The 22,277-nt window shown below is 37.0% G+C and overlaps 1 pseudogene; it reads right to left on the reverse strand.

The window, feature by feature from the left end:
* Nucleotides 1-2,406: 2,406 nt before the first annotated feature.
* On the reverse strand, nucleotides 2,407-21,578 carry LOC140245674 (phospholipase B1, membrane-associated-like; annotated as a pseudogene).
* Nucleotides 21,579-22,277: the final 699 nt, after the last annotated feature.

Consider the following 22,277-nt stretch of genomic DNA (forward strand, 5'->3'; position numbering starts at 1 on the left):
ACTTATAGTAAAATGAAAAGTTTTCATAAGTTATTCTAGTCCTTCGCAGTGATTTCTTTTACTATGTTTAATTCCTCAGAAATTTAATTTAAAATGCTCTATAAAAGCGACTTTTATACTCTGTTTTTACAAAAAGTCCCTACTGTGGGAGGGGGTATCCACCTCCCACACCCTTCCCCGCTCGGTCGGTTCGCTCCCTCGACGACGATCTCACACAATCACATAATAATACCCCCCGTATGTTAAGATCATAGTCCTTCCAACTGATTTTTTTCAATATGTAAATTCCCTAGAAATTTGCTTTTAAATGTTCTATAAACGCGACTCTTATACTCTGTTTTTACAAAAAGTCCCTACCGTGGGAGGGGGGGGGGGGGGATACCACACCCTCCCCCCGCTCGATCGCTTCGCTCCCTCGCCGAGGATCTCGCACCATCACATTATTAAAGGGATCGTATAGTATTGGTTGAGACCTAATTTCAAGTTTCTAACATTTTTGGTGAGATAATGAGAAACCTCTTATGAAATGTGAAAGAGCATGTAATTCTATGAGGAATTCAACGTTTATTCGATGAAAATTGGTTTTGAAATGGCTGAGATATCCCAAAAAGAGCAATTCTGATAAAGTGTGGGACCCACACTTTATTACGATCGCTTTGTTTCACTTTGTTTTTGCGTGTTTCAGTCACTCCAAACCCGATTTTCATCAAATAAACTTTGAATTCCTCTTAAAATGGTATGCTCTGTACTATATCATAAGTGTTTTCTTGGTATCTCGCAAAAAGATAAAAGCCCAATTCTCATCTCCACCAATACTGTACCATCCCTTTAATGTACTCCCCGTATGTTATGATCATAGTCCTTCCAACTGATTTTTTCAATATGTTAATTCCCTAGAAATGTGCTTTAAATTCTCTATAAACGCGACTTTTATACTCTGTTTTTACAAAAAGTCCCTACCGTGGGAGGGGGTATCCCCCCTCCCACACCCTCCCCCCGCTCGGTCGCTTCGCTCCCTCGCCGATGATCTCACACAATCACATTATTATGTCCTCCCGTACTATGTAATAATCATAGTCCTTCCCACTGATTATTTTTCACTATGTTTAACTCCTTAGAAATTTGCTTTTAAATGGTCTATAAACGCGACTTTTGTACCCTGTTTTACAAAAGCTCCCTACAGTGGAGGGGAGGGGGGGGGGGGTATCCCCCTTTCCACCCCCCGCTCACTCGCTTCGCTCCCGCGCCGAGGATCTCACATCGTCACATAAATGTGCCCCCGTTGAGATTTTGCCCCCCCCAAAAAAAAAACAAAAAACAATCAAACAAACAAACAAACAAAAAAAAAAACAGAAATGTTCCGGCGCGCTTGATTGGGTTCCTATTAAAGCTTTTCATTCCATTACGCATGTCTTTGTGCCTCACTCAGATCAGGCAGCCTCCAACACCAAGACACATCCACCGCAATATTGAAACTTACACCATGGACCCTTTAGGGACCATGCTTACGAGCGAAAGCGAATGATGTACCGTGTGACAAGGCAAACTTGTCATAAAGTTTATTTTGAATCCATCAAGTAACATTCTGACTTGATCTTGTGCGTTTGGCGCTACGTTAATAATGACATACTCCAAAAAATGAATTAAGCTAACAAACTTCACAGACACACTTTGTCAAGGACTGTGCAACAGCGACCAGCGTTTGTTCCTCCCCTTCCTCGGAAAACTATACATCTATAATTTATATGAAAAGCACCCTCCTCACCTATCTACACAAATGTTAGAGTCAAGTTAGTTGAAAATAAAACCGCTAGTAGTTCACAAAATAAAGCACAGAAAATATCTGCATGAATAAGCGGATTCCTTTATACTTGTTGTCCCCTGGGCGTTAAATAGTTGTTCCAGATCTGCCTGATGGCTCTAATTTCGCGATGAGATAAATGTCGTGTGATGTCCTTTTAAGGCTTATGTGTAGTTGGTTGTTGAATGCGAATGGGAATCACTGTGTTATACTTCCCTCTCCCGTTTCACCTCAACCGCGGGTCTCTCCAACAAAGTTGCAGTCATACCAGGGAGGTGCTATAGCACCTCCCTGGTCATACTCATCTGAGCAAGCCATATTGCAGGTCATCGTACAAAATAATTATATGAGTTGAGACGATGACAGCACTTGATATTGTTCATCGCTCTGAACAACGGGAGAGTATTTCAAACAATGGCTTCACACTTCTTACATTATTATCTTCGTCTTTTTTTTTCACAGAAGACCATTTCAGTCCCCTTTGGCTATACGGAAGAGAAACAAACGTATATACCTGTCTCGATGCACCGTAAGGTTTGAATTTGTGTAATGAATATCTAATAAAATAAACGTTCCGAGAGCTTAAAACACCATAGGGATTGTCCATCAAAACTCTCACATCCACGCTGGAGAGGAACGATTGAATGGCTGCCGCAGGAATCCAGGTCGGCTGTTCACGTTGGTATACATGAAGGGGAAGTCCTGGAAAGATGTAAATTATAATATTTGAAAATTCCTTATTAAGACGTTTAATACAGTATCGCCAAGAAACAGTGTGAAAAAGATTCTTGGACTGTTCTTGTTTTGATATAAATTTGTCTATTAGACTCATAAGCCCATGTCATTTATTGCCTTATCTTCTGGTGTTCATCTACACTAGCATTTACAAAGACTGGAAATTAAAATGCTTCCGCGTTGGGGCACTGATGATTGTTCGATCAAGCAATGAGGGCATTCAAAAAAGTAGTTGTAGTTATAGTAAGATATTGATACATCGGAAAATACAAAACCCGTATCATATTTTTTTTTTAAAGTCGTATTAGAGAGCTGCATTTTCTACCTTTCTTCTGGAGAAGAACATAGTGGGTCTTAAGAAGAGGGTCTTACCGTTGACGGACAATCCAGCGTTTCTCCGGGAGAGTAGGCCCGAGATTTGGAGCCAACTGGCTGAAACTACAAAGTGGTAAATGATTGCGATAAGTGAACCTACTTTGCATATTAAAAACAACATACGGTTTATAGCTAATTTAATCATCTTGAACGTTTAAGATTGCGATCAATGGTTCTTTCAAAACTATTACGGTGTGAGCCATTAGGGCCCAAAGTCGACCGTCGCCGTACGGAGATAAGGGGAAGGGTTTTCATATCCCCTTTTTCTTTAGAGTCGGATTTTGTAGATTTTCAAATGATTTCATCAGTAAATAAGAAAATCACGCCACAATTAAAAATACAGTTTTTGGATTTGCAATCTCGATTGCAAGGATATCAGGTTAGAAATATATTCATACGAGAAATTCTTGTCAGTTGGAGTAACTTAGTTTTTTTCTCAGAACCCTCCTGAACGATATATTCATAATCAGGTTTTTTATATGGAACAATTCTTGCATTAGAATTAATGGAAAAGTTGTTATTAAGCATAATTGGATAAATAAAGGTATTATAAGAATTCATCATATATGTTGAATGAACAGGGTAATTTCCTTTCATTTTCACAATTCAGAAAGAAATATGAAATTCAGTGTAACTTTTTGGATTTTTTTTCCATTATATCTGCAATTCCTCTTAACTGGAGCCTCATTTCTGCCTCTTATTTCTAAACCAACAAGAATTACTAGTCATTCTGCTACTCTTATTGATAACATTTTTGCTAACCTTAAACCTTTTCCAAAATCTGGCATAGTGGTTAGCGATATATCAGACCATTTTATGATATTTTGTCACTTTGATATTGGACCAAGGAGTCAAAGTACAATTCGAAGGCATGTATTTCGTCGTAAATTCACCCCTGAAAATATCGCTCTAGTTCAAGAAAAACTTCAGTCTGTGAACTGGTCAATTGTGTATGACGCAAATGAAAATATTGACCAAGCATATGATAATTTTCTTTATCTTTTGAATAATTGCCTAGATGCATGCATTCCCTTAAGGAAATGTACACAGGATTAAAAACGAATCCCCAAGCAACCATCGGTTTCCAAAACACTCTTACGCTCAATAAATCGCAAGAGTACTTTATATGTTAATTTTATCAAAAACCGTGACGAAACCTCTCGAATGAAATATATTTCATACAAAAATATTCTTACCAATACACTCAGATTAGCTAAAAAGAAATATTTTGCGGACCAATTGAGTCAATTCAAATGTGATATCAAGAACACTTGGAAAGTAATAAATACCATTTTGAATAGAGGGAAGGCTGTAAATCTCATTTCTAAAGTTCAAGTTGATAATACTATCATTGAAGACAAGTCTGAAATTGCCGAGATTTTTAACTCATACTTTTCAAAAATAGGTTCAAACTTAGCACAAACTACTACTCCAAGTGATAAATCATTTTACGAATTTCTTTCCTCACCAAACGACCACTCAATTTTTTCAAGCCAATTGACAGGCAAGAATTAATCAAAATTGTACTTCAGCTCAAAGCAAACAAAGCCCCTGGCTATGATGACATTGGCAATGTCCTTATCAAAGACATTATACATTGTATAGCAGATCCTTTATTGTTTTTATATAACCTTTCACTACAATCTGGTCAAGTACCATCTAAAATGAAACTCGCAAAGGTGACTCCAATATTCAAGAAAGGAGACAAATTATGTATCAGCAAATATCGCCCAATATCTTTGTTAACTTCGTTATCAAAAATCTTAGAGAAAATTGTTCATTCAAGGACTACTACCTTCCTTGAATCTCACAACATCATATCTGACTCCCAATTTGGCTTTAGAGAAAAACATAACACAACTCATGCCATTCTAAGTTTAATGAATACCATTTCAGCTTCAATCGAAAAATCCTGTCATACTATCGGTTTGTTCTTAGATTTTTCTAAAGCATTCGATACTATAAATCACGACATTCTGTTATACAAACTTGCGCACTATGGTATTAGAGGTAAGGCTCTGGAATGGTTCGAAAGTTATCTTTCTGGAAGAAAGCAATTTGTTACCATTGATGGATATAATTCGTCTACGGTACCAATCACGTGTGGGGTTCCCCAAGGAAGCCTTCTTAGTCCACTGTTATTCTCTATTTATGTAAATGAAATTCGATGTTCTTCGAGTGTTCTCTCTTTTATCCTTTTTGCTGAGGATTCAAACTTATTCTATACTCACAGTGATCCTAATAAGTTAGTAGAAGTTTTAAATGTAGAACTTACACATGTAACAAATTGGATAAAAGCAAATAAATTATCTTTAAATAAACAAAAAACCAATTACATGTTATTTAGTAACTCTGTTAAACAACTTCCTGACCAAGTGATATTTGATAATTCTGTCATTAAAGAAGTCAAGACTACAAAATCTCTCGGTACTACAATTGACAATAAGCTAACTTGGAATTGTCATATTGATAATATTTGTAAGATAGTTTCAAGAAATATTGGCATTATTAATCACGTTAAACGGATTCTCCCCAAGTCAGTGCTTCTTATGTTATATTCAACTCTTATTCTTCCTTACCTTAATTATGGCGTAATGGCATGGGGAAATGCAACACAAACAAAAATGGACAGGGTACTTCTCTTGCAGAAAAGAGCGATGCATTTGATATGCAATACCGCTTATAGATCACACACTGATGTCTTGTTTAAAGAAAACCGTATTCTTAAGATTACTGATTAATATCGTCTTCAGCTGGGTTGTTTTATGTACAATGTAGAAATTAACGCTACCCCTGCTGTATTTAAGGAAATGTTTCGAAAAAAATAATGTTATACATAATTACTCAACAAGGAATGCGAATGATTATCATCTTCCTAAAAATAGAACTAGTTTTGGTAACAGAAATTTCATGTTTACTGGTCCTAAACTTTGGAATTCCTTTGATCGTTCACTAAAACAAGCTCAGAGCTTGAATAGCTTTAAGTATAAGCTCAAAACTTTGTTTCTTGATAAGTATTGATAAACAGTTTTATGGTAATAAAACGTATGTATATTTCAATCAATGTTTTCTAGAAGTACTTTCATTAAGTATACTCGGAAGGTTATCTTCTGTTTCATTCATTATTCTAATGGCATATAATGTACACTGTAAACACTTTATACATAAACCTGTGCTTTGTAACATATACATGACTTGTTGTATATCCATAGTACGGTTCATAATTGTGCCCTTGTAAATAGTGTATATATGGTGTTTTTGTTATTCCACTCAGCCTTATCTTTCATATTATTTTGTCTATAATCTGTAGGGGGACTACATTTAACAATCAGTGCTTCTAAGTAGTCCCCTCCACATTTGTACATGGTGTGATTTTATCTCAGAATATCACGATATTTTGTATATACATGTAATATACTCTGTATAGTATTGATATAATGTCCACTATGTGTTATACTCTGTATATTTTATCATATAATGTCCACTATGTGGAATATGAATAAATTTCATTTCAAATTTCAAATTTCATTTCATTTCATTTCATTTCATCTCATTTCAAAATGTTGTTAGAAAACCTCAAATTCAAGATAAAAATTATCAAGAAGAATTGATTCTTGATATTAAGAAAGCTCCTAAAGTATGTAGATTCATTCATAGAAAATGCGTTGATAAACTTCGTGAAGTTCCAAAATCACAAGAAAAATGGAATTCAATTTTGATAGAACCAGTCACTGACTAAAAAAAAGTTTATCTCATTCCTTTTAAAAGTTCATTGTCGACAAAATTACGTTATTTTCAGTTTAAAATTCTACACATCATCCTCGGGGTGAATAAACTATTAAAACAAATTGGTTTGTCAGATTCTGATTTATGTAGCTTTTGTTTAGATACAACCGAGACAATTTCACATTTGTTCTGGGAGTGCCCTTATACTCAATGTTGTTTTTTTTTGAGAGAGTTCCAAAGACAAGTTTTGAAAGACGAAGTTATTCTCACATTTAACGATTTCATATTTGGAATTTCAAATGGTCCTTTCACGACATTGAATTCGGTTTTTCTATGCGCCAAATATTACATATTCACCACAAGATGTAAGAACGGTACATTATCTTTGGCGTTATTCCAAAAAGCTTTGAAACATTATTATGAAATTGAAGAAACTATATATTTAAAACAAGGTAAAATCACTGTGTTTCTAGATAAATGGAGACATGTCCAACTTATTTGAACTGTCTGATGTTGCTTCATTAATATATTTTATTCTATGCTAATTTCATTGATGATCCAAGGATGGAACTGACGCAACATTTTTATTTGGTCTGTAGTCAAATATATGGAGGTATTTTCCCCCGGTAACTGGTAACATTCAATTTCGTTTGTAGAAAATAATTCTATACTTGGAATCCACCTTGCATGCATTAGTTGTTGCAACGTCAGGTGGACATTGACGGGCTTACGGGTTGCCTGCATATGGAGCAACCTTTGCTGGGGAGGTATATGCATAAAAATAGTTAAAAGGTCTATGTACCCGTGAGTTTGTTCTAACGTTGTTATGATGTAAGCTAATTTATGCATGCTTTCGGGCAGGGTATGTTCTTGGCAACCCGGTGGCTTTCTAGAGGCCTACCTGGGCGTGGCGGCGGCGGGTGCATGCGATCGGCTAATTCATGGATGTTTCTTCTTGTGGGATGAATTTTCTTTCATTAACCTATACACTGGTATGATACTGTTGTACTTTATACAATTTGCATGCACGCGCTGTTGCTATGTCGGGTGGGCCTGGGCGGGCTGTCGCACTGCCAAGAGGGACTTCATCCTTGCTCGAAAGGGGTTCTTCGGGTTGCCGGTGGCAACCGCTGTTGAAGTAGTATATGCATGAAGTAAACAAGCGGGTTTATTCAATGTATTCAAATGTATGCAGTTCGTTTTTATTGTGTAATGTACATGTATACATGCTTTTGGGCAGGGTATATCCTTTGCGACCCAATGGCTTGTGAGTTACTTGAATATTTGAAGAAAAAAAAAACACCTTTGTACCAAAGAAATGGCTTTATATGGTTTTAATAATTATGTATTTCATTCATCCTCTGTATAATTATGTTGCTTCGAGAAATCAATAAATTCTATCATTTGAAAGAAAAAAAAAAGAATACAGTTTTTTTATTAAAATTTACTTATTACATTTCTCCTTATCCTATTGTGAAAATAGAACCTACACAATGGCATTTCATGATATCTGTTACCATTTCATTCACTGCCGTTTACTTTGTCATTGCCAGTGAACGCTATCTGCCTCTATAGACGTCATACATAATGAAGACGCACATACGAAGCAAGAGATTGCAGATGCATGCAGTATCCCCCTCCAACATACTCAAATCTATTTGCTTACGTAATCATTATGGATACATTATAATTTTTCAAATAATGTATTCGGTAAATGGAAAAAAAAAATCATGAAAAATTAAAGAGTGGATTTTGATTGTCGCTTTATCATCCAACTTACATGTATTTCAACCAAAGTATCATGTTACTTTTTTTTTTCTGATAAAAGTTTTCCAAATATTCCACCAAAAGCGTGCACTAGATTGTTAGATTTCAAATCTAAAACTGAAAACCAAAAAAAAAAAAAAAATCCCTTGTGCGGTAAGGGGCATCCCGCACCCCCTTCAGTGTGGTCGCTGAAATTAAAATACTTAATTTCATATACTATAAGTTTTATATACTATAAGTGAGAAAATCACCTCACAATTACAGCATATAGATTGTTTTGTTTGTTTGGAGCTTTTTACAGTTTTATAACAACGTATAAAATAATGGACGTATAGTCTTGTGATTGACAATTCTGCAAATATTTCACCATAAAGTGTGCACTGATCGTGTGTGTGTGTGTGTGTGTGTGTGTGTGTGTGTTCTTCCACCTTCAGTGATCTGTTCATGAGTTCTCATCATCTTCGATATGAATAGATATTTCATAGTAACTATACACTGGTGACTGACTTGTTGTTCAAATAAAACGAAAACAATAAGCCATTGAATTATTTTTGAAGGGTTCGAGCGACACCAATGAAAAGCAAAACGCAACTGCTCGTTAGTATAGCATATTAATGAAACTTTACTGACAAGGAATAATTGATATATTATCGTTGCACGGAACTGAGAAAATAAAACCAGCATATTCACCAAGGAGTTCCAGTTGACGATGGCTTGTGCCGAATGCCCTTTCTGGCTGAAGTGAAAGCAGTCCGGTGCAAAGTAAGATCTGTCTACACTACCGTCCTGAATATCGCAACGTTGCCAAGGGGACCGTAAGTGATGTAGAATGAGTAAATAAAGGACGCAACACGCACTGAATCCTGCTCCAGATAATGTGATTGAGGGGTTTCTTTAGAGGAACATACAGTCATCACATAAAGCATTACATTTTGCGAGAATAAAACGTTTGCCAGTCAGTCACTCGAAATCATTTCTAATCGATAGGCCAGTTTACCAATCAAATTGAGCACATTCCTTCCGAAAACCTGATAACAAGTTTTTCATCCACCTGCACATACAATATTAGCACTTCAATACCTGCAATGCACCCATACAGCATGCGTTTGATATTATCTTTTCGGCAAACCTCGGCATAGTCCAGCACTATGCTACATAAAAATATGACTTAGTACGAAACATTGGAATAAAGGCGTGGAGAAATCGGGTGATGTTTATTATTCCGAAGGTGTGCTTAATCGAAAATGAAAAACTTTGTTAATTCGAACATAATGTGGCGTTATTCCAAAGATTCGCGATATTAACTATTAATGACAACAGAAGGCTTACCAATAATGAGAAAAATGGTCATATTTAGAAATTTTTACTCACCGGTGATTGAGGTGGGACAGAGTTCTCAAAAAAAGGCTGGTAAACTGCGGCGAAGTCTTCTTTGTCGTCGTATTTACCACTCTGAATTGTCGTTCGAAGCAAATCCTTCAATATTGAAATCAGAAAAGAGTTTATACATTAAAATATATAATAGATGACTTGTCATTCCTTATGCTAGTATACCTATACATAGTTGCTTGGCATGTATACAATCATACACGACAGCACCTTGTTGGAATGTCATCATCAGGAACTGACTTCGCGGTGGGTCAGAAACAAAACGGATCAATGGATCACTGTAGCTCATATTTCCTCGCGACGCAATATTATATATATGTAAGACGGTCATGATGTGGAAGCTTAGTGTCAGAAAATATTACCTGATATTCCTTGGTCTTGAGGTACAGGAGCTTTTCTGCCTCCGGGCCTCCCAAGTTGCAAATGCAAGACCATCTGTTGTGACACACGAGATAGACAAAGAGAAATGAAAGAAAACATAAGGAAGTGCAAACGTAGTTTCAGAAAATTATCTTAATGACGCACAGAAACACGTACATACACACAACACGCATACATAATCATTCATGGACATGACAGAGATAAGCAGCGATAGAGTGTTCGCCTGCAGCCTACATTTTAAACTGTGCTGAAGCTGTATACACTGCTTCATCCTCCTCCTTCTTGTCCGTCCTGCCCCCACTGCCACTGGATGGCATGATGGAGGACCGTACTACTCTGGAGTTGAAACTGTCCCACAGCAAGACAAAATGATCTTATGAGGCCTCTTCAAAGCCAGTACTAGGAGCAGCATCAGTAGTAGGAACAAGACTACATTATGAAGACCTGGACCGGGCCGATGTACGTGACTTGGACAGGAGTGGAGGCGACACGATGTCAGCACGCGCTTTTCAATATAGTCACGTGGCCTCTAAAGCGTTTCCAGCAGCGTCGCGGAGTCGTGGTCGCATCGTCGCCGCAACGTCTCCTCTGTCTCATTGGTCTCCAGCACGTCTCGGAGACGTTGCTGCAACTGATGGAGACGTCGCGGAGTCGTCTCCAAGACCTTCTGAAGACTAGAAAAAGTCTCACAAAAATCGAACTTGTTTGAATTTTTCTCTCCGGAGACCCTGATAGTCTCAAGGAGACATCGTAACCCTGTGGATTTTCCTTCAATGCAAAGGATTGATATCCCTCTGCTGTTGCCGTATGACTTCCTCTTGTTGAGGTGAACAATGGAGGTGTTTTTAATTCATGCGGGATGACTCCTTGTATTCTCATGGCCGGAAGAGCATTTTGTCACACGTCTGGGAGCTACCATGCTTGAAGACCTCGACTGGATCGAATGCAATCTTTAAGGGGCTTTACCACACTACAGCTGGTCTATATGGCTTTGTCTACTTCTGGCAGCATGGGTGGGTTGTCTATCGCCTGGGTGATCTCCACCTTTAGTAGTCTTGCGATGACTTATGGATGTGCGACGGCCTGTTGAGGACGTTCTCAAAATGCTCAGCCAATCTCTCCAGGATTTGGGAGTTCTGAGTGATCGAAGAGTTTTGTTGCTGTCATGGGACCCAAGTCCTGTGGCCGTGGGCGAGCGACGAAGCTGCAAGTGGGAATGTATTGGAAGCTGTTTGCCGTAGACCTACACACAGGCAAATATCAATAGTCACGTAGTACAAAATGTACCAAGATGATAGATAGACCAGTCCGACACAAATCAAATATCACTTTGGTTGATGTAAATGAGTAATGATTGAAATATACGACATTCTTAGGTGATTCATAACCCTTGACGAGACTAACCCTGTCATGATGTTACAGGTGTAGGGACCCCTGAGTTCTGACACTGTGCTGACGAGTGGAACAGTGAGCACGTTGAGAAATGTTCGCGGAACCTGTGTTAAAAAGAGAAATGGGTGAGAAGGGTCTAAAGGGATGGTATACATTTGGTTGAGATGGGAATTGAGATTCTAAGTCTTTGCGTGATAATATTACAAACCACTCAAATGAAATATTAAAGAGCATACCATTCTAAGAGAAATCAAAAGTTTATTTGATGAAAATCGGTTTACAAATGGCTGAGATAAAACAAAGTGACCCTAATAAATGGTAGGACCCACCCTTGAATAGTATTTTATTAGTCATGTTAGTTGCTCTTTTTTAAGCCCTCCCTTCCAATCCACGAAAAGTTCATATATCTGTATCACAGCGCCGTGCAAGCTCTTAAATATTGATGCGTCTTTATAAAATAGCAGATGAAACTAGCCATGTCCACACAATATGTTACGTAGTCTCTTTTCGCTCTTGTATTCAGTAAATTAACCTCCCTGTTCTCTATAAATGTTTTATATATATATATATATATATATATATATATATATATATATACATATACCTCATCATGAAGCGTTTGGATGGCGCTCTCCACGTCCTGGACGAATTTCTCCGCTGTATTTTCGTACGATGAAATGCAACCACTACAAAGATCGTTGCCCCCAATGAAGAGTGTGATGAACTTCCAGTCCTTCTCGTAGTTCACCGAATTGTCAGCTTTCAACATAGTGATAAGTTCTCTCGCCTGCTTCTGTACATCTCTGCGGAAAATGATGTCATAGAGTAGCCATAAGTGTTATTTCAAAGGAGATTGACCCTGAACATCCATGTGAATGCAGAAATGACTTTGGAAAAATACATTAGGGAAGTTTGAGGTAAATCTGGCTATCATTTCAGTAGTTATGCATAATTATTTCAAGTTTTCTTTGAATCCATGTGCCGTCAAAGCTGGCTAAGAAGATAACATCAGTTCGTGATGAAGGGGGACTTGGTTCGATACAAAGAAAATATTTTTAAAAATAGCCACAAATTGACGTCTCAATGAAAAGAACTTGACTTTTCATAGACATAATCCGTAACCCTTGCCTTCAGAGAGAGGCAAGTCAAGAGCTCTTTCATTATGCTAGAAAATTGAAAATATGTGGAAATGAAATTTATCATTCCCCTACTGTGACATCAAGTATTTTTTCATAGCCTTCATATCCAGCAATGACGGCAGACGGATTTCTCCATTTTTTTTTAATCAATAACTCTTTTTTAAATCAACAATGGATCATTCTATATTCAATTACCAACAGGTCAGTTCAGTTTAGTTTATTTCTGTATTTCATTTTCAATACAATATAACATAATTTAACAAAGTGCCATGAATTGTATTCCGATGCATCAATACACATTATGGAGTATTATATTCCACATACTAAGAATCTTGCTGTAGGATTGGCCAAGAGCTGATCACGTGATAAAGTGTAGTTTTGCCCATCACATCACCTGAGAAGAAAAGTTCGTTACACTCTACGATGATAGTCATTTTGTTTCGCTGATCTCTTAGTCCACACCACAGTCCAAACGCGTGATATAACTTAAAATTTGAGTAAAATATGAATAAAAGTGCGTTGCACTGTGGTCTATCATTTGATCTGGGTCAAGTGATAGACCACAGTGCAACGCACTTTTATTTCGGTACCACGCGCGGGGTGCGGAGCAAATTCGTTGTTTCGTCATCTACGCGCATACGTCTAAAGTAAACTACGTAGCCTAAGCCCTGAGGATACCCTGAGACAGCTAAAACGGTTTCAGATGTGAAATGAAATGGGAATATCTAGGACCCTAGATGTGGAATATAAAGCAAATAATCAACTTTTAGTTTCAGGCAATGAGACAAACTATCACTTCCTCAACGATCTGAATGTGTACGCTATCTTTCCTCAGCTGCGCTTCGGAAAGATAGCTACATCCAGATCGCCTCGGAAGTGATAGTTTGTCCCATCACCTTCACCAACGTTGATTATTTGCTTGCTATCACAAAGGAAACATACAAAGAGGAAAATATATAGAGCAATGTCAAATTGAAGGGTACACTATATACGAGAGGAAACACTTCGAGTTAAATTTTGATATACATGTATATGTATATATATAATATATATACATATATAATTATATATATATATATATATATATATATATATATATATATATATACATAATGGAAAATGAAGGGGACCATCTCCATAAGCAGAGCTTAGGAAGATGGCCCAGGTAAGCTTACGATATACGATATAAAAGAAACCATCATGAAGTCGATGAAATAAAATATCATAAACTTCCTCAAACTTTACTGGCGTTCTGCTAATATTTCTGCATTCTCTTAACCCATATTGTACTTAGGGGTGAACAGATGACGGAAGTAGCATCAAGTATATTCCTTTTGTCTTTGAAAATTTATTGAATATCATCTACTAACCTTGCTACCGCACCAGATTTTGCAACATTGAACTTTTTGTTGCTAGGCTGGGTATAGACACTTGACCGGCCAGTAGAGAAACCGTAGATGTCGCTGTTGTACTTTCTGAAAATATCTGAAGAGAGTTGAGAGGGCATTGGAAGAGGCAATTTCGATGTGACGATATTCTTCCCGCGTTTGAAACTGCTGGATTAGGTAATACAATACTGACGTCTGTCATGTATTGTGAATAAATCAATTGTTGTTGTTTTTTCTTGTCACAAACGCTTCACTCACATTATCACGACTATAACTTAGATTAACCATCCTCATGTATACTCATTACATTCAACATTAATTAGTCGGGTAGGGAATAAATGGCGTATTACAGAAACAGCAAAGTAAGTAGTATCTATTTTGAGAAAATTCAGTCCAAAAGTGTGGCAAATGCATACAGTATCAAGCAAAAGAATCCAACAACAGATTGAATTTTAGGAAGCATGAAAACGTTTACGTATAGATACTACATAACCTGTCTACATAAATATCCATACCAAGTGCGATACTTTATGTCACCTGATATGATTTGTCAGAAGCGAAAGATCCGTACTCTTTTGTTCTCTAAAACACAAGCCTGACAAATAGTTTTTAGCTATCTTGCTATCTGCACTCAAAATAATGATAATCAGTTGACTAGTCTTCTGGTCACCGTATGAATGCAGGTCAATGCACTTTTTTTTTTTTACAATGAAACAAGCGAGGAAGACAAAAATTCTTTGATGTTATAAATACCGATCACACTTACTTGGTAGTGTAATGACTTTTTCGAGTTTCTTGTTACCTCCAATGCTGGGATGGAAGAGGGAGAGAGAAAGGGAGACTATGTCATACACAATGCATAACTATCTTACACTTGCTACTACCACACAGCGAGGTTTCATTCACAAAAATTCAGATATTAGATAATATTAGCTTCTCTGTGGCTTTATTTTAGTGAAAATAGCAAACTCACGTTTTATCCAAAGATTTGTTGCGTTTACTTCTGAGCCCATCTAATAAACATATACGTTCAGACAGATAGACAGACAGACAAACACACACACACATAAACATAACTTCATACATTAAATGTGCATTTTTATGTAAACATTGATATAGATCATTGATAAATAAACAGAAAGACAAAAGTATGATATGTATATAATGTGTGTGTGTGTGTGTAATATAGACCAATAAATTGAGTGATAGATGGGTAGATAAAAATATATAGATAGATAGATTGATTGATTGATTGATTGATTGATTGATTGTTGAAAGAGTCACAGCAAGACGAAATTGTAGATTTGGGTCAAAAGGAGTTGAATTGTGGCAGGTTCAAGCGGGTGCTATACATTCGAGACCCGCTCCCTACAATGATAGTACATTGTGGGCTACATGTACAGTGGTCGGCCAATTTGTGCTATTCTTTTCTTCGAAATTTAGCGCGACTCACCTCGCAGAAACACCAGGATATTCCCAGTACACCAGTTGGAAGGTAGAAGCTTTTGCGGCGTAACCAGCCTGAGGCAAGAGATCAATATTAGCAGCAGGGAGATGAAATTCAGGATATTTACTAATTCAGGTTTTTACTAAAATGTTCTGTGTGGATTCAGTTAATATCAAGAACACATCAGTGAATTTTGAAGAAAATCGGATAATCCATTACAAAGTTTTGGGGTTTTTTTTTTTTTAGATTTTATATACGTTTTGACAAGTTAATGTGATGTCATCACTTCATTCGTGACGTCAGTGGAACAATATGAAGAAAGCTTAAAGAGAAAACAGTATAATGGCAAAACATAGATAAAAGACAAAAGTTTGAAAATATCCGAATAGAGAAGATACTAACCGTAAGTGAATCACCCATCGCCGCTACCACTTTAATGTCACCAGGTCTCAAGAGATGCACTGAGATTCATGGTGTGTGGTCAAAACATAAAAGCAAGCATTTATACAAAGACATCAATTAGAATAGCATCAGATTGCCGTATTTTGCAGATAAGTAGCCATTAACTCCTCTTGTGCTATATATAAATGTAAATATGAATATGAATATAAATGTGATTATTATAGAGATATAAACATATCTTCTTCAAAATTACTCAGTTTATCAAACTGAATGTTAAGAGTTGGAACGAATCTTTCCATTAAAATGATATTTATTAGTGGAAAATAAGCAAAGTAAATGGGATTCCGTCGGAAAATGATATTTAGTAATATAACAGATAGCAGCCAGGTTTTTCAATCCCCTTCATGAACTGAATCACAATTTTTGCACATTGCTTATCGAGATAATCGTGTGTCAGTTTCACGTAAATTCTGCCAATAAAGTTGAATTTCATTAAATCATCTTCAAATGAATTAAAAATGTGAAACATTTCATTTACTTTCAAATTGCTCCCTGGAAAAAAAAAATGCATAAATTTTCGCAGTACTCATTGGTACTGTATTGATTTGATGGCTATGACATACCTGGACTCCACTGCTAGATACTCTGGGTGTAAACTTCCGTTTTTAGCAATGGGGTCCAGAATTTGATATGAATATTGACATTTAATTTGCATAATGCTCTCATTCCACATAGATTTTTTTTTTCTCATTGGTCGTTCTTCGGAAGCAAAGTTATTTGCTTCCGGCTACCAACCGAAGTGCATCGGACCGCAGTCTGACGAATCCGACTCGTGTTGGTCGCCTATCAGGTCAGTGTCAGACATGGCGGGCGATGATCCGATGAGGCAAGATCGTCCGATGATGCTGACCTAATACTAGTAGTCGACAAGCTGGTTTCATTAGACTGCGATCCGATACACTTCAGTGGGTGGCCGGAAGCAACAAACTTTGCTTCCGACGAGTGACCGATGAGAAAAATCTCTGTGGAATGGGGGTATTAGTCAGAATATTCTACCATCTTCTGTTTACTGTAAAACCGCATATATATCAATGCCAAGTGACATGCGTTACAGTGGACTTCTATCTCTTTGTCAGTCTATTAGATGTAAATTTGAATTCCTGAATGAATGTACTCCATTGGACACTAGTAGGTCATAATTATTGACGTAATATAAGACATGGGGGCCACGCGGAACGTTTATCTGTGATGTCAGGGCTTTTCCAAGTATTGGGGTTATGTGATGGGGAGTACTCTTGGCCTGGTCATGGGACAACTCTCTCCTTCTCCACCCCACCCCACCCCCACTCCCGACCTTTGCTCTGAAGAATCCCTGGGCAGAACCTTTGACAAATCACAGGAATGTCTTTCTTCTAAACTTTATATGTTTGAAATATGCTTGTTATAATTAACCATAACATTATCATCAAAAAGTGTCTGCGGGGACCTGATATTCCTGTATTATCATTATGACTGTATAGTGTAGATTTTCAAGACATCATCCGGGCTTACCTGATGTGGGTATTGTTGGCGAAGTAGAAGGCGGGCAAGAAAAGTTGGACCCAACCTAGGCGATGTCATGGTGATGATAGTGATATTGATACAAGTTATGAATTTGACAGTAGCATACTATCGAGACAAATGACAACCCCCCCCCCCCCCACACACACACACACACATACACGCAAAGTCTGCTGTTCAGAACAAACGAGTGAATTTTCAGGTTGTTGAAATCATACATTTGGCAGTATAGGGAAATCTTCATATCTCCTCGGGCCAAAGGTAAAACCAGGACAGAATCAGAATTATAATGAAAAAAAAATCCTTTTCCAGATCATTGATTAAATGTATTATTTACCATTTGCAGATCAATTAAAAAAAAACAGCTTTTAGTGCTTCAGAATAGTTCTAAAATGATAGTTAGGTATATAGAAACAACAAAAATTTTTGGATACACAAAATGTGAACAATAGTTATAATAAAATTATCTATTCCTTATGTTAGGCTTTATTGCGAAATTCTTATATGATAGGATACTTTGTGATACAACTGACCTACACATATGTATCAAAATGTGATAACTCGAACATTTTCTTAAATCACTGCTCCCAATGGGAAACAGTATATAGGCTTAATATCAGTAAAGAACAATTTTGTGTTAATTCTTTCAGAGACATCACATTTCTATTCCTTGACACCACAATGACTCCAAGTAAGATTCAACAGATTGTAAGATTCAAGTTCAAGTTCAAGTTCAAGTTCAATCATAGTTGATTCAACAGATGTAACAAAATAAACTCGGAAATATTGACAATTGCTCGAATCTTGAGCAGAGTAGTTCTTTCCCAAGTACTCGTATCGAAGTGATGCCGCTGGTGATCAGTGTTAAGTGACGATAAAGTGCTCACCTCCTTGACATCAGCTCTCGCTTCGCTGTGGACATGCGTCAAGTTCAAGAAGTGCTTCTCTGCTCTCTTTAGAACTCCTACAAAGACGTCACTCAGGTTTTGTTGGGCTGACAGACAAGAATGACAAGATAAAAAGAAAAAATAATAAAGCCATCCATGTTTACTTTAGAGAGTATTGATTTTAGAGAGTTACCAAAAAGTTTTGTGAAATGTGATGGACCTATGACAATCTTGATTGTTTATAGATTGATACGCACTGCAGAGAGAGAAAAAAAAAACCCAAGTGAATATGCTGTTATAGCTTTCTTATATTCATGCCATTGATTAGAAAAGAGATCGAAACATCAGCCATCTAATATACAACTTAAAGGCATACTTTACCATTTGCAGATGAAACAAAAACCCAGTATTAGTGCTTCAAAATAGTTCTAAAATGTGAGTTAGGGATAATGCAAAAATTTGAACCAGTGTAAACGATGTTAAGTATTGTTAAATATAAAAAATGTGAACAATAATTATAATAAAAGTGTTTCCAGACTAAGCCGTCTTAGGCTTTATTGCAAAAAATTTATATGGTAGGATATTTTGTGATACAACTGACTTACACATATGCATCAAAAGTGATATCTAACATTTTTTAAATCACTGCTCCCAAATGTAAACAGGACCTTTAACCCTAACTAGGCCGGGCTTTTTTGGCCTGTTCTGTGGCCGGGGAGGGTTGATTCAACCCCCCCCCCCAAGATCTCGGTCGTCGATTGTGCAATCGCCCTGAAAATTGGCATATACATTACTTGTCGCATAATCTACCAAACTCTTAAAAAATGGAATTTTTCAATTGTTATATTTCATATTAATTAATATGCGTGAAATCATAAATTTTGCTCTAATTCAGAAAATAAAACTAATGGCATCCTAATTTTTGGTGACATTATTCCTTGTAGCATTCATAACAACGTTTTTTAACAACGTTTTTTAAAAAAAAAATGGTATCAAAGTTAATTTCTTATGATATTGTATTCTATTTATTCTAAGAATGTCTTATATATTTCTTTGTTTTTCGACCTTTTTTCCGTTTTTTTCCACAAATTTTATTACAGAACCTATTTTGAACATAATCATGCTAAAATTAATTGATTTCAGGCATTGAAAGTGAAAATAATCATATCTTTTTGAATAAGGTGAGAAAACTCTATTGCATAGACTTTGTACACAAAATCACATTTTTGAGCCATTTTCGGTCTGACAAGCATGTAAAGGTCATGCAGCGTCATAACGGTATGTCAGATTTTCGCGAAAATGGTGTCAATAAGATGTGCGAGACTTGAAAGTAAGAAGTCAGCGAGGGGTGCGGTCAAAAAAAAAAAAAAAAAAAGAATGGTCGCGGAAAATGTCGCCCCCGGCTCTTTTAGGGTTAATATACACCGTGAAAAAACCCCCCCAAAAAACAATATGTAAGACAACAATAAATTCGACGATGTGGGAGGTGAAATTTTTCACGCTGGGAAGAATCATTTCTCACAGACGTAGATAATGTCTGGGCCTTATGACAAGTCTCATGTTGCTGCTTGTTAAAATTCAAAAATAAAACAACACCAACAAACTCCTTAAGAGTTAACAAAATAGAAAACTTCCAAGAAAAGAAATTCGTGATACTTTACGCAACGGGGCGTCAACGTGCCACGTTATCCTTGAGCCTTCTTACCAAGATAAGCGCACTTTTGTAAAGGCATCACAGGTGTATTATAGTTCTAACACTCTTGGAATCAGTGGATTACAGTTGCTACTAAGCACTTTAACGTAAGAAGAGGGAAAATGCAGTAGAGGATGTTAAATTGCACGACTTCTGACGTCTACAATTAAATCCGTCTGTCTCCGAATCTCACCATCGCTCCCTTTTCTCTTCATTCATATTTTACCCGATTTTTATCATGCAGGGTTAAATGGAGGACGGATGCGATAGAGGGGCTGAGTGATGATTTTCCAGTGTCATCCTTTGTTACTTCTTCCGGGCGTTGAAATGTTCTCATGTCGTACACTTGCTCCCATATTCCAAAAGAAAAACAAATATATATATATATATATATATATATATATATATATATATATATATATTCGAAGGAAACACGTGTGTGGTCTTGTATCAATTTTATTAATGTTTGTCATTCAGAATACTAGAGACATAGAGAGAAAAAGAAGTGACGCTCTTCAATTATCACGAAAATTCTACAAAAGACGAAAAAGCAGCAAAGTCCAAATTGCAGTAGCTATGCAGTTCTTATGTGTGCAAAGTTGAAAAGAACATACCAGTATTTCACTATCACTGGCCATTACCAAAATCACAGGAGCAAAACATAATTTTGTTAACGTAAGATTTATGGGCAATAATAGTAATTTTCATTTTCATGTTATGATGTTTTGGCTTTAATTTGTGTTTCAAGCTTAACGCATAACGCGGCAGCATGAAAAGGGCTTGCTGAACATTGTCGCCGTTTGGTAATGTCTCGAAGATAATGTAACGCTTCTTGACACTATCCCGCCTTGTGCTAGATGGATCAGTAAACACTCGTTGAGCTAGAGGACTGGATTTTTGTGGAGCTGCAAAGTTGAGTCTCTCTTCGAGACAAACCTCTCAACGGAAAAGATCTAGAGTTATGACTGGAAATAACTAGTCTTGTAATGATGAGTATCAGTACCTTCAATAAATCATACTTCTGATGAGGAGCGGGAAGAAAGATAGACAGGAGGAAAAAGACCTTTTTTTCACCGTCAAGACGATCCTTTTTTAGACTTTACTATACTAGTATTCTCGAAGGAGCGTACCAACCTCCCCTGGTATTAACAAACCATTGTCTTATCATCAACCAAAGCGAAAAACTTGTAACTGTGTTACCTTCTCCGTCTAACTCACCTTTCTTGTCACTTTCTTCCACAAAACGTCCTTTATGGTGTTTTCGTTGCTACGCATTGCCCTTCATTTCAGTTTATATAACTCATTAATTTGAAGACAACTCATATGAATGACTCAGTGAATAGTAAACATCTTTACAGTAATCAGTTTCTCTCTTTCTTTCATTTTAAAATGCTGACAATAAAATGACGCTTACCTGCAATATCCAGAGAACTCTGTGACAGTGGTACAAATACAAGTAGAGGTATGCCAATCTTTAAAAACCATTTCGCCGCCATGTCGAACTTTCCTTGAATGCTGCAGTATGTCCGAAGAATGAATGGATTCTTGCTGCTTTTTTTTACACCTGTCGTCTTTGGCTGGTGGCCTGTCTTATGAAAACAGGGAGACCTGCAAGAGTTATCTATTCATTCACGTCGTAATTTGTCATGTGAGCAGCTTTCAGGTACTTCCCCCCCCCCCCTTAAGTCCTATTCGAGACTCACCATGCGGGCTTTATAACACGCACACAAAGGGTCTTTCAGATTCACAATCAACTTCACCTAAAGCCCGCCGCACACTATACGACTCACGACTATACGACTGACAGATTTTGGATCATAAATAACAAGCATGTTTATTCTATGGCCATTAGGATTTATTTCGGATCCAAAGTCTGTCAGTCGTATAGTCACGAGTCGAACAGTGTGCGGTGGGCATTAGTCCACCCCACCCTTCACAAGTCGAAAAATTGGCTAAGTTGAAGAAACATCTCTCTGGATGAATATTCGAAAAAAAGGTGGTGATTCTATATTGTGTAGGTCGACATTCACGTTAAGTCGAAGGATTTTCTCCAGTTCTTTAGAATTCGACCCAAAGGAGAGGCTGGCTGCATTATAAATCCGATGAAGCCACTAAGGTGCGGTCGTCTCAGTTAAGACGATAAAATCTATAATCTGTTCCGATGAAACTTGTTAACCAGGGCTGGCCAGACTTGG

The sequence above is a fragment of the Diadema setosum genome, chromosome 1 (genome assembly GCF_964275005.1).
Source record: "Diadema setosum chromosome 1, eeDiaSeto1, whole genome shotgun sequence".
Lineage (NCBI taxonomy): Eukaryota > Metazoa > Echinodermata > Echinoidea > Diadematoida > Diadematidae > Diadema > Diadema setosum.